The following is a 16574-nucleotide window of genomic DNA, read 5'->3' on the forward strand; positions in this document are numbered from 1 at the left end:
TATATATATATGAAAGATCCAAGTCCAAAACTGACCTCTTGGGCTGGGAATATAGCTCAGTAATAAAAGACTCATCTATCATGAGTGAGGCCCTGAGTTTAATCCAGAGTACTGAATAAAAACAAACAACAAAACAGCAAAAACCCTGAGCTCTACTCCTGAGTAACTATGAATTAATAAATAAACCACTTAACTTTGAAACGTAACATCAACAATATCCCAAGATGAGAAATAGTGTACACAAGCCCCTTACAACTCCTCCATTTCAAAACATGTGCTCTAGAGCAGCCAACCTGGTGGCGGACACAGTGATGATTAGAATGGCAGACTCTTGAAAGTTACCTTCATGAAAGTTACAGTATGGAGTAGAGGTGAGAGAAACAAATAATTAGTTTTACATTTCATTAGAAATTATTCACTGGTGAGAATACTGTTCAAATTCATTCAGAGGAAATGACTGAATTACAATAACATTATGGAGTGCAGTTAGAAGATTCAGGTATATATGAAAAGTAGTGAAATTAACTTGGTTCTAATCCTGGGTCCCTGAAGGAGCCAGTGACATTTTGCTGATGGCAGAAAGCGGGTGAGCATATAGTAATCATTCAACCCTTTCATTGCTTCTGCTGCCTTGACTCTGTATCGGTGCTGCAAATGTCCACAGTGGCGGACAGAGTTCTGTCTGCATGTGAAACATCTCTCACTGGGATGTGTGTCTGTTCTTTTCCTGCACTGGCTGCACCATTGCTCTGGAATGTGTCTTCCTGGTTCTGAATGCTGGAATGCTGGGGGAGGAGCCCTGTGCCTCTCTGAGCTCAGTGTGGAACTGGAGCTCACACCACAGGCTCCAGAGGAGAGGAAATGTTTTCAGTTGGAACTCTTTCTCCACCTATCACCATTCCCATGCTGTGGTCAAGACAAGAGCTTGCAGAAAATAAACAATCCATTCTTCAAATTCCTGGAATTTAGTTAATTTTCAGTTTTTACTCTCTGTGATGGCTTTAAAACAGTAAAACAACCACTTCTTTTGAGTTTCTCAAAATTTGAATGTCTGAATCTTAGTAAATGTTGCCTGAAATAACTCATCTATCAGAGAATGGCATCCTACTGTATGTTAGCCAGCTGACATTTGGTCCTTGAGCTAGCAGAGCTGGGCAAATGGTTTTATTCCCAAATTAACTTTATTAACTTTACTATGTCATAACCTGCACACTGAAGCTTTAGTATGGGGCAAAGTCCTGTGCTTGCTCATAAAACATCACCATCCACACACATTTAATGGGCATGAACGATGGATAAATCACTGGGCCCTAAAATGAAAAGAGGCAACTGACGCAATTGCTGCATTACAGTTTAGTTGGAAGGAATGATAATAAGAATAATATAATGCCACTGGCAGCTAACATTTCTCACAGTGCATACCGTGTCCATATAATTTATGTATAGCAACTCATGAATCTTCTGATCGACCCGGCACATATGATTATCTCCATTTGATAGACAAGGACAAAGATGTAATTTGAATAAGGTCGTACAGAGCAAGGTTTCAAACCTAGTGTCCTCACAAATAACTGTAAGACACACCACGGAGTTCAATGCCCATAGAACAGAGGCTCAGGAAACATGCAGAATGCAGACTCCAAAGACTGAGTGAACATGCCAGCGTCCTTTGGGAGGGAAGGAAAGTGAGAACCGAGAAGGCATAGAAGGAGTAGAGCATTGGAAAGGTGAGGTTGGGATTGGGGAGGTCACACAGAAGATACAGCAGGGGACTGACCCCTATAGACTGGTTACAATTTATACAAGCAAAGGCAGGCAATCAGAACACCTGAGTGGCATGAATAAAAATGTAAGAGTACGTGAGCACAAGCTACATGTGGTGGCGCTCTTCTGTAATCTCAGCACTCTGGAAGATGAAGCAGGAGGATCACAAGTCCAAGCCCAGCCTGGGCAATTTAGTGAGATCCTGTCTCAAATTTAAAAAGGGGTGGGAACATATCTCAGTGTGAAGACTGTGGCTGAGTTCAATCATCAATATCACATACACACACATACACACACACATACACACATACACACACACACACACACATGAGCACAGTGTCTGCTCCAGAGTTGGAAGGAATGTCACACATGTGAACATGGAACAGTAAGTTGGAGCCCAAGTGGGAGCCATACCATGTGGCACATGAGTGCGGAGGCTTAGCAAGGATGTGAGGTGAGTCCCACCGTGATCAAGCATCATTATTACTCAGCTAAAGTGGTATGGCTTGTGAAATGGAGAAGGTGGAGAAGGGTTGTTTACTAAAAAGTGCTAAGAGCCTGGACTGTTTTCAGGAGGAAACACAAAGGGGAGGATGAATGAAAAAGGGCCTCCAAGTGGAAGCCTTGTATTCAGAAAAATGAAGGGGCAGGTGCAGAGCCAACCTCCTCCCCACCAGCCGCTACTCTCCCACCCCCTCCGTATCCCTGCTGGCCTCCTTGTGGGCGCTGGAACATACCAGGCGCACTCCTGCCCGAGCACGCTCTTCCCTCTGCTCACAAGGCTCCAGATGTCCACACATAGGGCTCTCTCTCTCTCTCTCTCTCTCTCTCACTAACTTCCAACCAGATCCTATGGTTTGCCCAGTGGTACCTTCCCTGACCACTCAATTTAAAACTACCCACACTTCCTATCTCTTTCTCAGCTTTATTCTTACCCATAGCATTTCATAACTCCTAATACTGTACAGAATTACCTTTTCAGTTTTCTGCTCTATTCTCACTTAGAACATAATATAACAAACTCTATTTTTTTCTGTTTTGATTTTTGCTGTATTTCCAGTGCCCGGAGTAGTAGCTGCCCCTTAGTAGACTCTCAATATGAATGAATGAATAGACCTCTCAAGGAATGAACTGAACAGCACACTGTTCGGGATACAAGTGTTATACTAAAACCCCACAGCAAGTACACTGCCTACTGGCTCATGCTTCACTGTGTGATACACAGTTGAGAATTAATGCTCCTCAGATTCAGGGCTAGTCTGGCGTGGTTGGTAAATGAGGAGTTAATTTGTCATTGTGACAGTTGAGGACATCTTCCCTGGCACTTTCTCCATTTTTCTTTCAAAGAATAAATCAGATCTGAGATCCCACAAGAGCTTGTCAGATTTAGGACTTCACAATGCACATGAATATTGCTTTGGCACCAAAAATGTGACAGAGTTGGAGATGCTGACGATGATAACACGGAGATGAAGTGGAATACAGGCATAAAGAGGGTGGCATTGGAGTTTTGTCTGTAAGTCCTGCTGTGTGTGACAGGTGGTCATGGTTGTGCTCCTTGAACCCACTTATAGGCAAGATTGTTATAGAGAGGTGCTATTGGCTTCTCCGCTCCACCACCTGGGCTGATCTGGGAGAGGGCAGGAGATTGTTTCAGACACTCTTTAAAAGCTTTTAAGAAAGGAGAAATGGCCTTTAAACATCTCAAGTGAAGGATGCAGGCGGGTTCTGATGAAGCTGCATCAGAAACTTCGCAAGCTCATATGCTTTGGGAACGAATACTGAAGGACAGTAGCTGGATTTCCATCTGCAGGATGTTTCAGTGAACTTCAGTGACTTAGTCAGTGAATTAGTCACGAATTATTTAATAATCGCTCCATGTAACCTAAGGTTCTTAACATAGCACCGATGTCTTCAGATTTATGGGGCGGAGCTGGGACTGCCAAAGGAATAAGTGCTGGAAGAAGTGCATATTAAACATAGTCTATACCCGTGCTACACAGGGGCTCAAGTGAATAAGGATACAAAGAACAGCAGTTCAGGGGACAGGCATACCTCCCCTGTCCCAGCAATCGATCAGATCAGTCAGTTCCAAATCAAGAAGTGGAAATGTCAGCATGTGGACACACTGTCACATGGTGACCCATTTACAACACAGCAGAACTTCTTGTTCTGCTCAATAAATCCAGCCCCAGGAGAGGGGCACTTCAGTTGTTGGACTGTCAGGGTTGGAAGGGAGCCTGGTGATCCTACTGCACACATTGCATCCCTTTCTGGGGTTCGCAGTGGACCACCAGGAGTGGGCTCTGACAATCCTTTGGCAAATAAACTTGTTTAACCTGTGACATATTATTTCCCTGAACTTATTCTGCCATGCATTTTTTTTTAAACCAATACCCATGATTTTTCCCAATGTACTTGTGGACTGTAACATAGAGTTTGGGAAATGACTCCTAAACCACCTCTACACTGTACAAAGGGAAAAGGACAGCCTGGGCAGCTCATTACAAGACAAAACAGCCTTCCCTATCTTGTCCCCTCCTTTGTGGGTGCCTATTCCACCAGAAACTATGCGAGTTAATGACAACATAAGGCAGAGGCTTGCATGGTTCAGTCCTTGAGGATGAAGGGAAGTCTGACATGCCCAAGTCACCCATGACAGCCCTCCAGTTATAATGCACTGTAAGGTGACTGCTACAAAAGTGAAATGTCAATAACCATATTGATAGAGGGATGGCATTTAATTTTTCTACATAACTGAGGCTTAACCAAAAAAAGAAAGAACTCTTACTTTCAATCCTTTTGTTGAAAATCACTCTGAACTATGTTAATATGCATTCCACTTTAGGGTTATCATTCATTCAAATATATTCAGTGAGCACCTGCTATGTGTCATGATTCAAGGATACAGAGGCTATGTTGGAATTTAGATACAAAAGACTACAGATGGTTTAAGAGACTATGTTTAATATGTACTCATTCCAGAAAAATCCAAGAAACTGGTGTTACTTTTTTTTTGTCTTTGTGAGACAGGGTTTCACTATGTAGTTCAGGCTGGCCTTAAACTCACTTTGCAGCTCAGGTTGGCCTCAAACTCACAGTGATCCTCCTGCCTCAGCCTCCTATGTGCTGAGATTATAGGCATGCACCACCATGGCAGGCTAGTTCTACTTTTAATAATTGCCTTATATGAACTTTTAAAATTGTCTTTTATCTCTTGTTCCCTCTAAAAGTAGAAAGTGTTCTTTAGGGTCGGCTACCTTTTATTAAATAAGCATACACTGAAAAATAGAAGGTGCTCAGCAAACCCTTGGTTGCCTGATTAACCTGGAGCTCTCCAATCAGAGAAAGATAAACCCTAAACATAGCCCTAACCCACACATGGCAGGGCCCACTGTATTATTCTCCAATATGAGACAAGGGGTGGTGGGGCTTGAGAGAAGTCAAATAGCTTGGCAATAAGTTCTGAAAGAACTTTATAATTTAAAATCTGACAAGGCACAGTCATAGTACAGTAGAAGACCCCACTTATTCCATTTTCTTCTTAAATATCTTTTTCTCTCTTTTCTGTTGGTCTTTTTGAGGTACGATTTTTTTTGTCTTTTTGAGACAGGGTCTTGCTATGCAGTTCAGGCTCACTTTGTAGACCAGGCTGGTCTTGAACTCACAATGATCCTCCTGCCTTAGCCTCCCAAGTGCTAGAATTACAGGCATGTGCCACCATGCCCAGCTCTTTTTAAATATCTGCCCAACTGAGATAGCTTGAAAGGAGAGAAACAATAAGATGAGAAAACTCTACCTGGAACAATTAATATCAGATATTTCTCATAGACATTACCTTTTCTTCTTTTTCTCCCAACCATAAGTTATGAAAGTATCTTTCTTTCAAATTCTGATGGCTGATAAAGAATGAAAAGCATTGATTGTACTATAAGCGTTACATGAGTTATATAACTGCTTTCTTATTTATTTATTCATTGACAAAACAATTCATTCATTTATTTTTCAATAACTGTGTGAGCACCTATATGGGCCAGATTGTATTATAGTTACTGAAAATACATCAGTGAACACAAAGGACCAAAATTCTCACCTCCCTTAAGGTTTTAGTCTACTATGGAGAGACAAATAAACATTATCATTATGTTAAATATTATATCACACTACATAACATATGATTTATATTAATGTAAAAAAAGGCAGGAGGATAGGAAAGCATAAATTTACCTAGAGCTTCTTCTAAATTTTAGATCAGCGCTTACCTAGTGTCCTGAGGGTACTGCTGCCCAGATTACCGCCTGGATGGGTCCTCCTCTTTGAATCTAGCCCTACTACCTAGGTCTGGTGCAAATTTTCAGAGCAACTTCAAGTTTGCATTAGAGAAACATATTACATTTTTTCCTACTTAAAACCCCAGTTGTGTTCCATCCCAGAAGAAAAGAGACTGTTTTTTAGAGTGAGCAAAAGGGCTGAAGGGGTAGGATTCGCAGCAGGATAGAGTAACTTCAAATTGCAGCACATATTTGGGATAAGAGATGAGCTCGTTTCACACTTTTACTCTAAAAGTCCTAATTAAAAGGAAATACATTCCCTTATGGGGATATGTTTTCACCTACTGAGTAGGAAGTTACTTAGAAGTCTTCTTATTGAGCTCCATAAATCTATTAGGAGACTAAACCACTGGATATTTTTAACAGTCCTAATTGTCATGTATAGTAAGTTCTGTCAACAGATTACAAAGAAGCCAGTCTACTTGAAAGGTATTTGTTAAATTCCAAATCAGTCTACCAATGGCATGAGAAAAGGTGTCTGGCTTATAGTGAAATAAGCTGCAAAGAAAGATGTTTCTTCTTATCAAATAAGAAACCCCTATCATGAGGCAGGAGGGATGGTTGGGAAGTAGTAGGGATGCCCAGCTGAGGTGGGTACTTTGGATAATTTACTAAACACACAGGAAAGTGTCTTATTTTCTTTAATAACTGATGGGATTTTTTTTTTTTTTTTTTGTCTTTTTGAGACAGGGTCTCACTATGCAGTTCAGGCTGGCCTTGAGTTCATTTGTGTAGCCGAGGCTGGTCTCAAACTCACAATGATCCTCCTGCCTCAGCCTCCCAAGTGCTGGGATTACGGGTGTGTGCAACAATGCCCAGCTAACTGATGGGATGGAAAATCTGCTGTTTAAAGCTGCTGGTGATATCAGATTGGATTGGATGTTTGGTTGCGTGGGACATAAAATTAAACATCAAAGCAATAAGTCTTGCATAAAAGAGGATCTTAAAAGAATAAAATTGAACTAGGAAGCATGCATAGTAATTCTCACAGGATGGAAAACCACACTTCACTAGAGCAAGAGAAAAAGGAAATGGCTTTGTTAAAAGCATGGTCAAAAAAGATCATGGAATCATAGTGGGCCACATGTTGCACACACCAGCAATGAAATGCTGTTTTTTTGTTGTTGTTGTATTGAGGCTTGAACCCACAGCCCTTACACTGATCTACATCCACAAGGTCTTGCTAAGTTGCCCAGGCTGGGCTCAAACATGCGATCCTTCTGCTTCAGCCTCCCAGAGTGCTGGGACTACAGGCTTACACCACCATGCCCCGTGGTAGGGTTGCTTTTTAAACAAGGAGACTGTAATGCAAAGATACAGAGCAGAGTGTACGGCATACGGGAAGGGTGTGTTCAGGTTCAACACCAGTGGGAAGGTTTCCTGAGCACAGTGTGCTGCTTCCTCTTCAGTAACTCATGGCTGAAATCTGAGAAGATTTAGAAAATGACTGAAGGTGAGGAGAGTAAGTCTTGTGGTGAAGAAAGGTTAGAAGACTGGGTTTGCTTAACCTTGAAAGGAGCACCCAAGGCTATCTTTCTATTGCTCTACTTCCCACCCAATGTTTTAAGAGCTAAGTGTCCACTTTCCTCCCTGGACTCTGAGCCTGTTTCAGCTCATCTCCAGCATATTACAGGTTGTGCTACCAAGATATTTTGCAACATACTTACATACGATCATATTCACTGTTTGTCTGAGGTCCAAATTTAATCAGATGCCCTTATTTTTATTTGCTAAATCTGGCAATCCTGTTCATAGGGCAATTAGTAGCCCATTAATAAATATTGGTTGGATAAGTTGTATTTGTTAGTAGATACAGTGCTAAGTGTAGTGAATATACAAAAATTTAAGTAAAAAAAATAAAACAACAGGTAGACACGAGAGAGTACACATTTAATCCAAAGCCCTGAGGAGAGGAGCAGGATTTCACAGGAGGTCGAACCCAGGTTGAATGAAGAGTTTACAAAGGGTGTAAGAGGGTTTGTGGAGAGGATCTAAGATGAGGAGCACAACTATCATTCCGTCTTTGTCCGGGGCTTCTGGGGCTTACTCACAGCAGGAAGGCAGCTGCTGAGGACTTCTAAGCCAGATTGTAGGGTGGGGCACGGAGCTCAGAACTGACCAAAAAATCAGAGAGAACTGATCGTGCAGAGCTGTTCTGATCTTCCTATCCCCTCATGAGGAATAAGTGACAAGACTAAAAAGCAATGAAAATGAATTTCTGCCTCTTATTGAAAGAGAACATCATTACGTTGTCGTTCAGGCATGGAGGATAAGGCACATTAACTGGAGGCACATTTTAAGTGTGAGGAGAACTCCCCAGGCTGAGAATGGGAGCTTCAGCATCTGAAATCACTGGGACCCAGGCTCTCCCAAACCACACAGAACCTACATTTGGTGAATTTTTTACATAGCAAGGGGTAAGGACGGTGAGTCAGCAGTGTCTCCATTAGTGGACAGATTACTGCAGATAGAGTAGCAGCTCTTTCTTACAAGAAAAGCATATCTTCCATTGGTAAATAAACTTGTCAGTGTGTTTTGGTTCTTTGAAAAGAACACCTCATATGGTGCTTGTCTTCCTGTGCCTGTCTTATTTCATGCATTATAATGTCCTGATTTGATCATTATACAAAATAGAAGTGAATCTAAACATCACATTGTACCCCATAAACATACAATTCTCATGTGCCAATCAAAAATAAAAATGAAAGATCTTAATTGACACACAAAATAAAATATTTAGGGAGGTTATAAATTCTGACTTCTTTAGTAATTTGCAGGCAAGCTAAGGCTCTTTCTTCAGTCTGCAAGACAGATCAAGGCAGAAGAAATTGAGTGTATTTTTTTCCCAAGAGTCTTAAAGGACAGACAGTTCTTTAACAGTGTAGACCATGTGAACAAGGAAGGCTATAAGAAAGACCCAGGGTTGGACTCGTCCAATCTCACAATGTATAATTTTCCTAGAATAGGACCCAGCAGTCAAATGGAGTCATGTCTGAAGCTCATACTTGGAGTAATTGTTTTCCGTCACAGTGATACGTGACAGATACAGCTTTACAAATGCTTCCCGAACCCTTCCTTTGCAGGGAGGAGGGTGTTGAGAACTTCCTTTAAAAACATTGACAAGGCTAGTTACAAAGAACTCAGGGGTAACTCTGACCCAGGATGGATGCCCTTCGTCTAGACATCCTTGTACCCAGAACTATTTTCAGTGAGTTTGGACACTGAAAAGTGACTCCTATAGTCTTCATTCTGTACCTCTCCCATCCCTAACACATCAACAGAGCACTCCCAGCATAGAATCTAATTGAAACATGTAGGGAGGGTGGAAAAAAGGATGGACTTGTGGGCTCTAGGGTGGAGTCATAGTGGCTTAAAACTTCCAAGACACATGCTAATCATCAATTAGAAATAGCAAGAGTTTTCTGAGATGGATTTAGGAAGAGTAAAGTTACTCTGAGTAACTTGTAGGATATAAGCACTAATATTTACTGAGGTCTTACAATGCATACAGTACTTTTTGAAGTACTTCAAAAGAAATAAGCCTTTAATCAGCATGAAAGGCACAGGCAGAGAAAACTTCTATCCCCACTTTATAAGTTAGAAAACTGAAGTACCAGAGGGGTTTAACAACCTTGCCAAATCACAGGGTTTCTTGGTAAAGCCTTTCCCCCTGAACATTAGAGGTAGTGTCCGTCAAAAAGATTTGGGAAGGTAAATAAAAGAATGTAAAGCGTCTCCTTGGGGGAAGGGTCACTAATGACTGGTGTGCTCTCTGAGATTCTATTAATGTGTCTTTATATCCTGATTACCATCACTGGTGGCTACAATTGCTAATACTGCAAAAGAACACATAATACAAAGGTTAAGTTATTTTTGGTTTTGGAATGCAATTTTCAATAGGCAGATTTCAACCTAGGGTCATACTATTCTCAATAGTTCATTTATAAATCAGCTCAGAAGCAGAAATACACTTCCCCAAAGAAACAATACTATAAATGGTTTGTTCATTAAAGGCAATTTAATCAATAAAAGAAGAATTTTAGAGTTAATATTATCTGCATGTGTTCTGGGAATACTATTCATTTAACAAACTTCTCTGAAGTACCAGGGACTGTCCCAGGTGCTGAACAAACAGTTACTGAGAACATGTCTGCTGCTTCCTTTGGCTGATAACTCAGAGAAGGAAATGACAGCTTATCAATGGCTCCAGTGAAGGGTGACTGTGGTGGGTTCAGGATGCTATAGGACAGGAGTGGGTATGTGGGTGACAATGGACAGGAGAAGGGCAATAAAGTACTGGAAGAAAAGAAAATAAATGTGCTTTTTCTTGGGTCCAGTGCTAGACCTTGAACTTCACTTGCTGTGATTATATAGTCACTCCACTTCTGCAAGATAAATATATTTTAAGAAGCAGACAGTTTAAGTTTTTATATTTAAATCTTTAAGTTGGAAGTAGAAACACATCAAAGTATTGCAGAGAAAGAGTGGTCAATCAACCTGGGTGACAGATTGCCTTGGGAACCATTTTCTTTCAACAATTCCTGTTTCTTCACTGGATCATTGTTCTCTCTCTGTTTACACAGTAGCCCACATGGAAGTTCTGGCATCACCAAGAGGGGGTGGAAGTGGACAGGCCACTTGTCTGGGTCCCTGTAATCTGGGGGTGATGCTCACCCTGAAACATGAATTACTGAATAATGTATAACTTTGGGACACTTCCAACTGAAAGTTGAAGTTCATTATCAATATTCCTTTCAAGAAGGGGCTGGAAAACCACCCAGCTTCCCAGAACTGAACTCCTACTAGCCCTTCTCCATGTCAAGAAGACCACTGCTGCCCAGTGAATGCCCCTCACTCATGGGAAGACTGTTTACCTTGCACCACTTCCGGCTCAGAGGACCAGGGTAACAGCTGCATAATATTGTTAAAAGCCTCTTTTCAGTGATTTGGGGTTGAACAATGAGGTTGGAATTCCAATTCAAGAGGAGAATGAAAAACTAGGTCAAGGTAATGAGTGACATAGTCTGGGGAGAAACAAGTTCTCATAAGTGTGATTACTGGGGAACAAAATACTTTCCCTGCTTACAGGAGGTCCTGAACAAATGAGTGACTGAATGGTAAGGCTCTGTTCAAGTTAATCTCAGGATGTGAGAACTGAGTGTTCACTGGTTTCTTTGTGTGTGTTGATTGTTTTTTTATGTACTTTGCACGGTGGGTCATGCTTACCCTTGAGTGCAGGTATTCAGAGGATTGGTACACTTAAACCACACTCACCCCACGTTTACAAATGCCCACCACATCCTGCAAAACATGTTTTGTTGTTGGACTACAGGGACATTTAAGGAATAAGCTATTCTGCCCACGTTGTTTGGACTCTAGATCATACCAAATTATATCCAAATTATGGGTGGTGACCTTGCATGTCAGGGCTCCAGTTACACTAGGCTGATGGTGCTCTGGGAACACCTGTCCAGGGTTGGCTTTGACTGTGCTTCCATCTCCACCTGAAGCCTTCCCAGCCTTCTCAAAGCAGCATCTGAGGGTTAAAGCAACTCCTCTGGCAGCAGCCTTTTCTCATTAGCAACCTGGAATCAGTGCTGCTCCAAAGGCTGCATTTTCTTCAGTGTTTGAATATCAATTTGCATAACGAAACAGGTGAGAGTGCCTCTTGCCTGTTTAGGCAGCCGTGATTGGCAGAGAGAAAGGGATTTGTACGTAATTAGCTGCAATTAATTTGACGTGCTTTTACAAGGATAAAAGGAAAAAGAAAATTGTTCAGTGCTCCAAGTCAAAGCCACATCTGCACTCTCTGCGGTGTGCATGTGTGAGTGTTTGCAGCAATGGCTGGGTGTGTCATGTAAAGGCATGTTTTGAGAGAATAACCTGGTGTGTTCAGGTGCATTTTTATTTTCCTGAAAGCAATAAAAGGCTCACCCCCAGAAGTGTCTCTGTTCTGGAGGTTCTGGGCTGCAGCATCCTTACAATGCAATGCTGTTTGCTATCTTGTTCAATTTGCGTTTGAGACCACTAGGAGACGTCATTAGAAATCATGGCATTCTTTCTTCAGTGACAGGATAACACCCAGCTCAACATCTTTTTTTTTTGTATCCAGTTCAAAAAGGGGTGAGTCCTTGCTGTCTTGGGGTCTGTTGGCAATCAGTTCTTGCAAAAAACTTAACTGGCTCATACTTGATTCAAAAAGTCCAGTGACGCTAGTATGAGGAAGTTTCACCAAACTAAGTATTTAGGAAATTTAATATCAATGTGGTTTACAGCCTTCAGTTACTCAAGGTGTCCTTATCACAAATATTTCAGGAACTGTAAATATGGTTCTTGCTTTACTTAGCCTGCTACTCTGGTTTCTCTTCAGGTCGCATAAATCTTTCACCTTTATTTAGCCCAGTAAAATGAGGATAAAGAGATGGAGTAGGTACGTTGTCCTTCTCTCCAATTTTTTCCTCTTCCTTTCTTTTCTCCAAAAGGGAAGTTTCCTGGATCTTTTTTGATTTCCTAGTTAAATTAAATACATTGGTTACTGCCTGTAAGAGAGGAGACATGGTGGCCAATGGCATCTAGTGTTTCTGATACATTTACTCCATCAGCGGACATTAAAAAAAAACAAAAACTCTGAAATGGGCATGGGGCTGTGTGCACACGAGTGAAGACAGCAGGGCCCTGGCTAGAGATGTTTTTAGACTGCAGTGAACAAGGTTCCTATGCATTCAAAGCTGGGTAGATAATGGCCTCAAGCCTGAGCCCTAAAATCACACCTTTAGAATCTAAGAAGTCAGGCCAGAGAGGGTATGATGTCATATAGTGTATGTATGAGATGTATAGGCAGATTGGGACCAGGGATCCCAGTGGCTATCACTTATCCAAGAAATAAAAGTCAAAGTGAAGCCAGCTCTGATAGTCCTGTATGTAAGCTATTCCTCTCCCATTCTTGGGAGGTGGGGGTGGCAAGGGAGGGGCTGCAGCAAGAGGAACCAGTGGGGAAGGAAAGCACTTTCCTGACAGCACTGTGGCACTGTTGTAATCTGGCCTCGACTCATCACTCCCGGAGAGCATGGCAGACGCTCCCTCTGCCAGGTAAGCGCAGGAATGCCCCAGAGATGCTCTCAAGGAGACAACGGGTCTGCACCCCTCTTCCATGAAGCTGGTCATTTCCATCACTTCCACAGCTTCTCCATTTGGTGACAGTCCTCCAGACTTTCTTTGGTGGTTGCCTTTTTGTGGCCAGAAAGTACTTTGAATAGGGGACCCTCCTTCCACCCCAGGTCCAGACTCACTCTGTCTTTCACACAGGGCCTGTTCTGACCTTGAGAAATAGATCAGCCCAGTCACCGGCAGGAGTATGATCACCCAGCAGGCAACGGCTCTTGCCAAAACCTGTCATCTTCAGTCTTCTCACTTCTGGGTCAAGTGGCAGCCCCTTGCCCATTCTAACTGCAGGGGTGAATGTCGAACTCTCCAAATGATCTCCCCAAAGTGGCTTCAGGAGTTAGCAGGTAGACAAAAGGGGGGGATGGGCCACACCCCTCCAATAACGTGCCCCGAAGTAGCTCTCACAGCCTTGTTTTCACTTTCAGCTTTGTGGCTTTTTTCCTGAAAGGTGCTGCATGTGTGGAATTTGTGGGTCTCCATCCTTTCACTTGCAGCTGGTTGGAGAGTGTGCTATTTTGTGATTCTGGTGTTGGTGCTATGCTTTGCCCTAACACTTTCCTGGCAGCTACTCTTTCCTGTGTGCCCCTCCCCACAGAAGAACGACTCGTACATACCAGTCATGTAATTTCAAAGTAAAGATCTGGGGGGCTGGGGATTTAGCTCAGCGGCAAAGCACCTGCCTGGCAAGCGCAAGGTCATGAGTTCGGTTCCCGGTACCGGAGAAAAACCAAAAAAAAAAAAAACAAAACAAAAAAATCAAAGTAAAGATCTGGGACCCTGAACTTCCTGCTTCCAGACTTTCCTGAAAATACAAGCTGTTTCCTTGGCCAGAAAGCTCATTTTCTTATTTTGTTCTTTCCACCCTGGCAGTTCACAGGATCCTGTTGGCCTGGAGCCAATGCCTTTGCCACTCTGAATGGAAGCTTCTACTCAAAGAGGACTGGATTAAAATATGGGAGGAAAGGTCTGAGACTATATGGTGTTTATAAGTTTGAACAGTGTTTAAGTGGCTCTTTGTGACCCAGGCTAGAAAGAAAATCTTGACCTGGACTTGTAAACAAAATGACTGGGCTTCCCCAGGCTCAGGCAGCTTCTGGTCACCTCTGGCCCTTGCAAATTCCCAGCTATGCAAAAGTTTCCCAAAATACGACAGGCTGCACTTAGTCCAGTGAGAACCTTTGCCACTTTTGCCACCGTAAGGCATTGGGAGGGCAACAAGGCTGAGATATCCACAGAAGCCCAGAGCCATCCCGGGCCATAATTTTCACTGTGAATACAACTCTGACATCTTTAAAACCTGATTCATTCTAGGCCCGATGCCTTTGGCCACATAAATCTTCATGCTGCATTAATTTGTTTCAAAGAACTTGAATTTAGGCAGTCAGAAGTGAAACATTCTCAATCCATCCCCAAACCACAACTCGAGATTTAGTGAGCACATAAAATCTTAATCTCTCAGGACTAAAATACTTACTTATATTTTTTGTTTGTAATCAGAGAGAAAAGGATATTGGAGAACTCTCTTGTTCTCCTTGATGTAAATAAACTTCAGAATGAATATGTCTTCAATAGTGGAAGAGATTTCCTCTCTGAGAACCAGCTGTAAGTAAATGTGAAGTTCTGTGGGAAGACCAGAGTTACTTGTTCTTCCCAAATGGGAGAAATGACCTGAGGGGGAGGGGCTGGCATGGAAGTCGCAGATGTACCCTTTGACCCAACCAGCTCTGAACAGGACTCAGGGGCTTCTCCCACTTCCAAAGTTTAATATACAGCATTCCATGTCACATGCTTTGACTTCTAACTGAAACTCTTGAGTGCAGCTGGTTTTCATTTTGGGTTCAGCTCAATTCAATTCAGATGGGAAAGCTGAATTCATACTCACTCTAGTTTATATAGTTGCATTAAAAAAAACCTATAATTCAGCAGCCTTCTGATCATCTAGTACTTTGTGCAGGTATATTTTCCCAAGAAAAGTAACCGAGCAGAGTTAGCCCAAGGTTAGGTTCTGATGCATTTCTCGCTCCCTTCCTTCTTCCTTTCCTTCCCCTGTCATCCTCTTTCCGTCTTTCTCGTTCTGTCCTTCTTGCTTCCTTGGTTTTGCTTCAGCTCAGTTTGCAAAAAGATCATCCCACTAATACTGGCAGAATGAAGTAAATCTGCCTTCTTTTTCTAGGTAAGAAAGATGATCTTTCTGAGGTCCACTTTGTAAAACTTCATTTCCGTGACTGTAGGAAACTTGTGTTCCATACATAGTTCTGTGAATGGTAAGTTCCTAATTACCTAATCTTGTGATCTTCATATAGTTTTGGAGGGTGGACAAATGAACATAATTACATGCATATATGTGAATATGCACTTTTGTGTAATAAGGACAATATATTTATCTATAAGAAGAGAGAGGGCGCTTGTTTACCATTAACAAGCAAGAAGTTAACAGTGACTAATGAGCAAATAAAGTTCCCTCCAGTTCCAGAACCACACAGGAAAATCCAGAATGTGAGAAAAGTGCATTAGTAATATTTGCTTCACAAAGGACTGTAAAAATAATACACTACACATAAACGTGCCCTCAGTCCCCTCAGAGAGAGAGCTACATCACCAGAGGCATGTAGGAACTGTGAAGAGGTGTACACACAAGCAGCTCACCATAGCTTGTGAGAAAATGACATTGATCAAGCTCAAGAGCACACCAAAAATGAGCACCAGTGACACCTTTTTTTTTTTACTCTCTCCTTAATATTAAGAGAAGACTCCATCTGCCTGTATCCATATGTCCATGAAGACCTCCAGTGTAAAGTCAATCAGTTTTTCTAGGCAAAGGAGATAGGAAACCTAGTCAGATGTTGCTCTAATACTCACTTTGCTAGGGTGGCTGGGGAAGGGAACTGTGAAGGAGGAGAAGCTCTGAGATCTAAAGGATGCAGCCAGCTCCAAACACTGGCCTTCAAAGTCCTGCAGGCTTTGCCTTGGGTTCCTATGGCTGACATAACAAATTACTGCACACAGAAACCTATTCTCACATGGTTCAGAAGGCTGGAAATACCAATTTAAAGGTGTTGGCTGGGTAGCATTCTCTCCAAAAGCCCTAGGGGAGACTCCATTCCTTGCACCTTCCAGCTTCTGGCAGCTCCACGTGTTCCTGCGTCTGTGTCCTTCCAATATCTGCCTCTGTCTCCATATGCCCTTCTGCTCTGTGTGTTTTCTGTCCTCTTCTGTGTCAGCTCTTTTTGCCTTCTTAGAAGGACACGTGATCAGATTTTGTGTACACCCTGATAATCCAGGACAGTGTCACCCTGAGATCTTGATTACATCTGC

The 16574-nt window shown here is 42.2% G+C and overlaps 1 protein-coding gene across 2 annotated transcripts in view; it reads right to left on the reverse strand.

Annotated features, from left to right (window-relative positions):
- Grin2b (glutamate receptor, ionotropic, N-methyl D-aspartate 2B) overlaps positions 1–16574 on the reverse strand; it is a 421074-nt gene that overhangs the window by 36350 nt on the left and 368150 nt on the right. The window lies entirely within an intron of this gene.

This window comes from Chinchilla lanigera, unplaced genomic scaffold, assembly GCF_000276665.1.
Source record: "Chinchilla lanigera isolate Chin_1 unplaced genomic scaffold, ChiLan1.0 scaffold00012, whole genome shotgun sequence".
NCBI classification, from domain to species: Eukaryota; Metazoa; Chordata; class Mammalia; order Rodentia; family Chinchillidae; genus Chinchilla; species Chinchilla lanigera.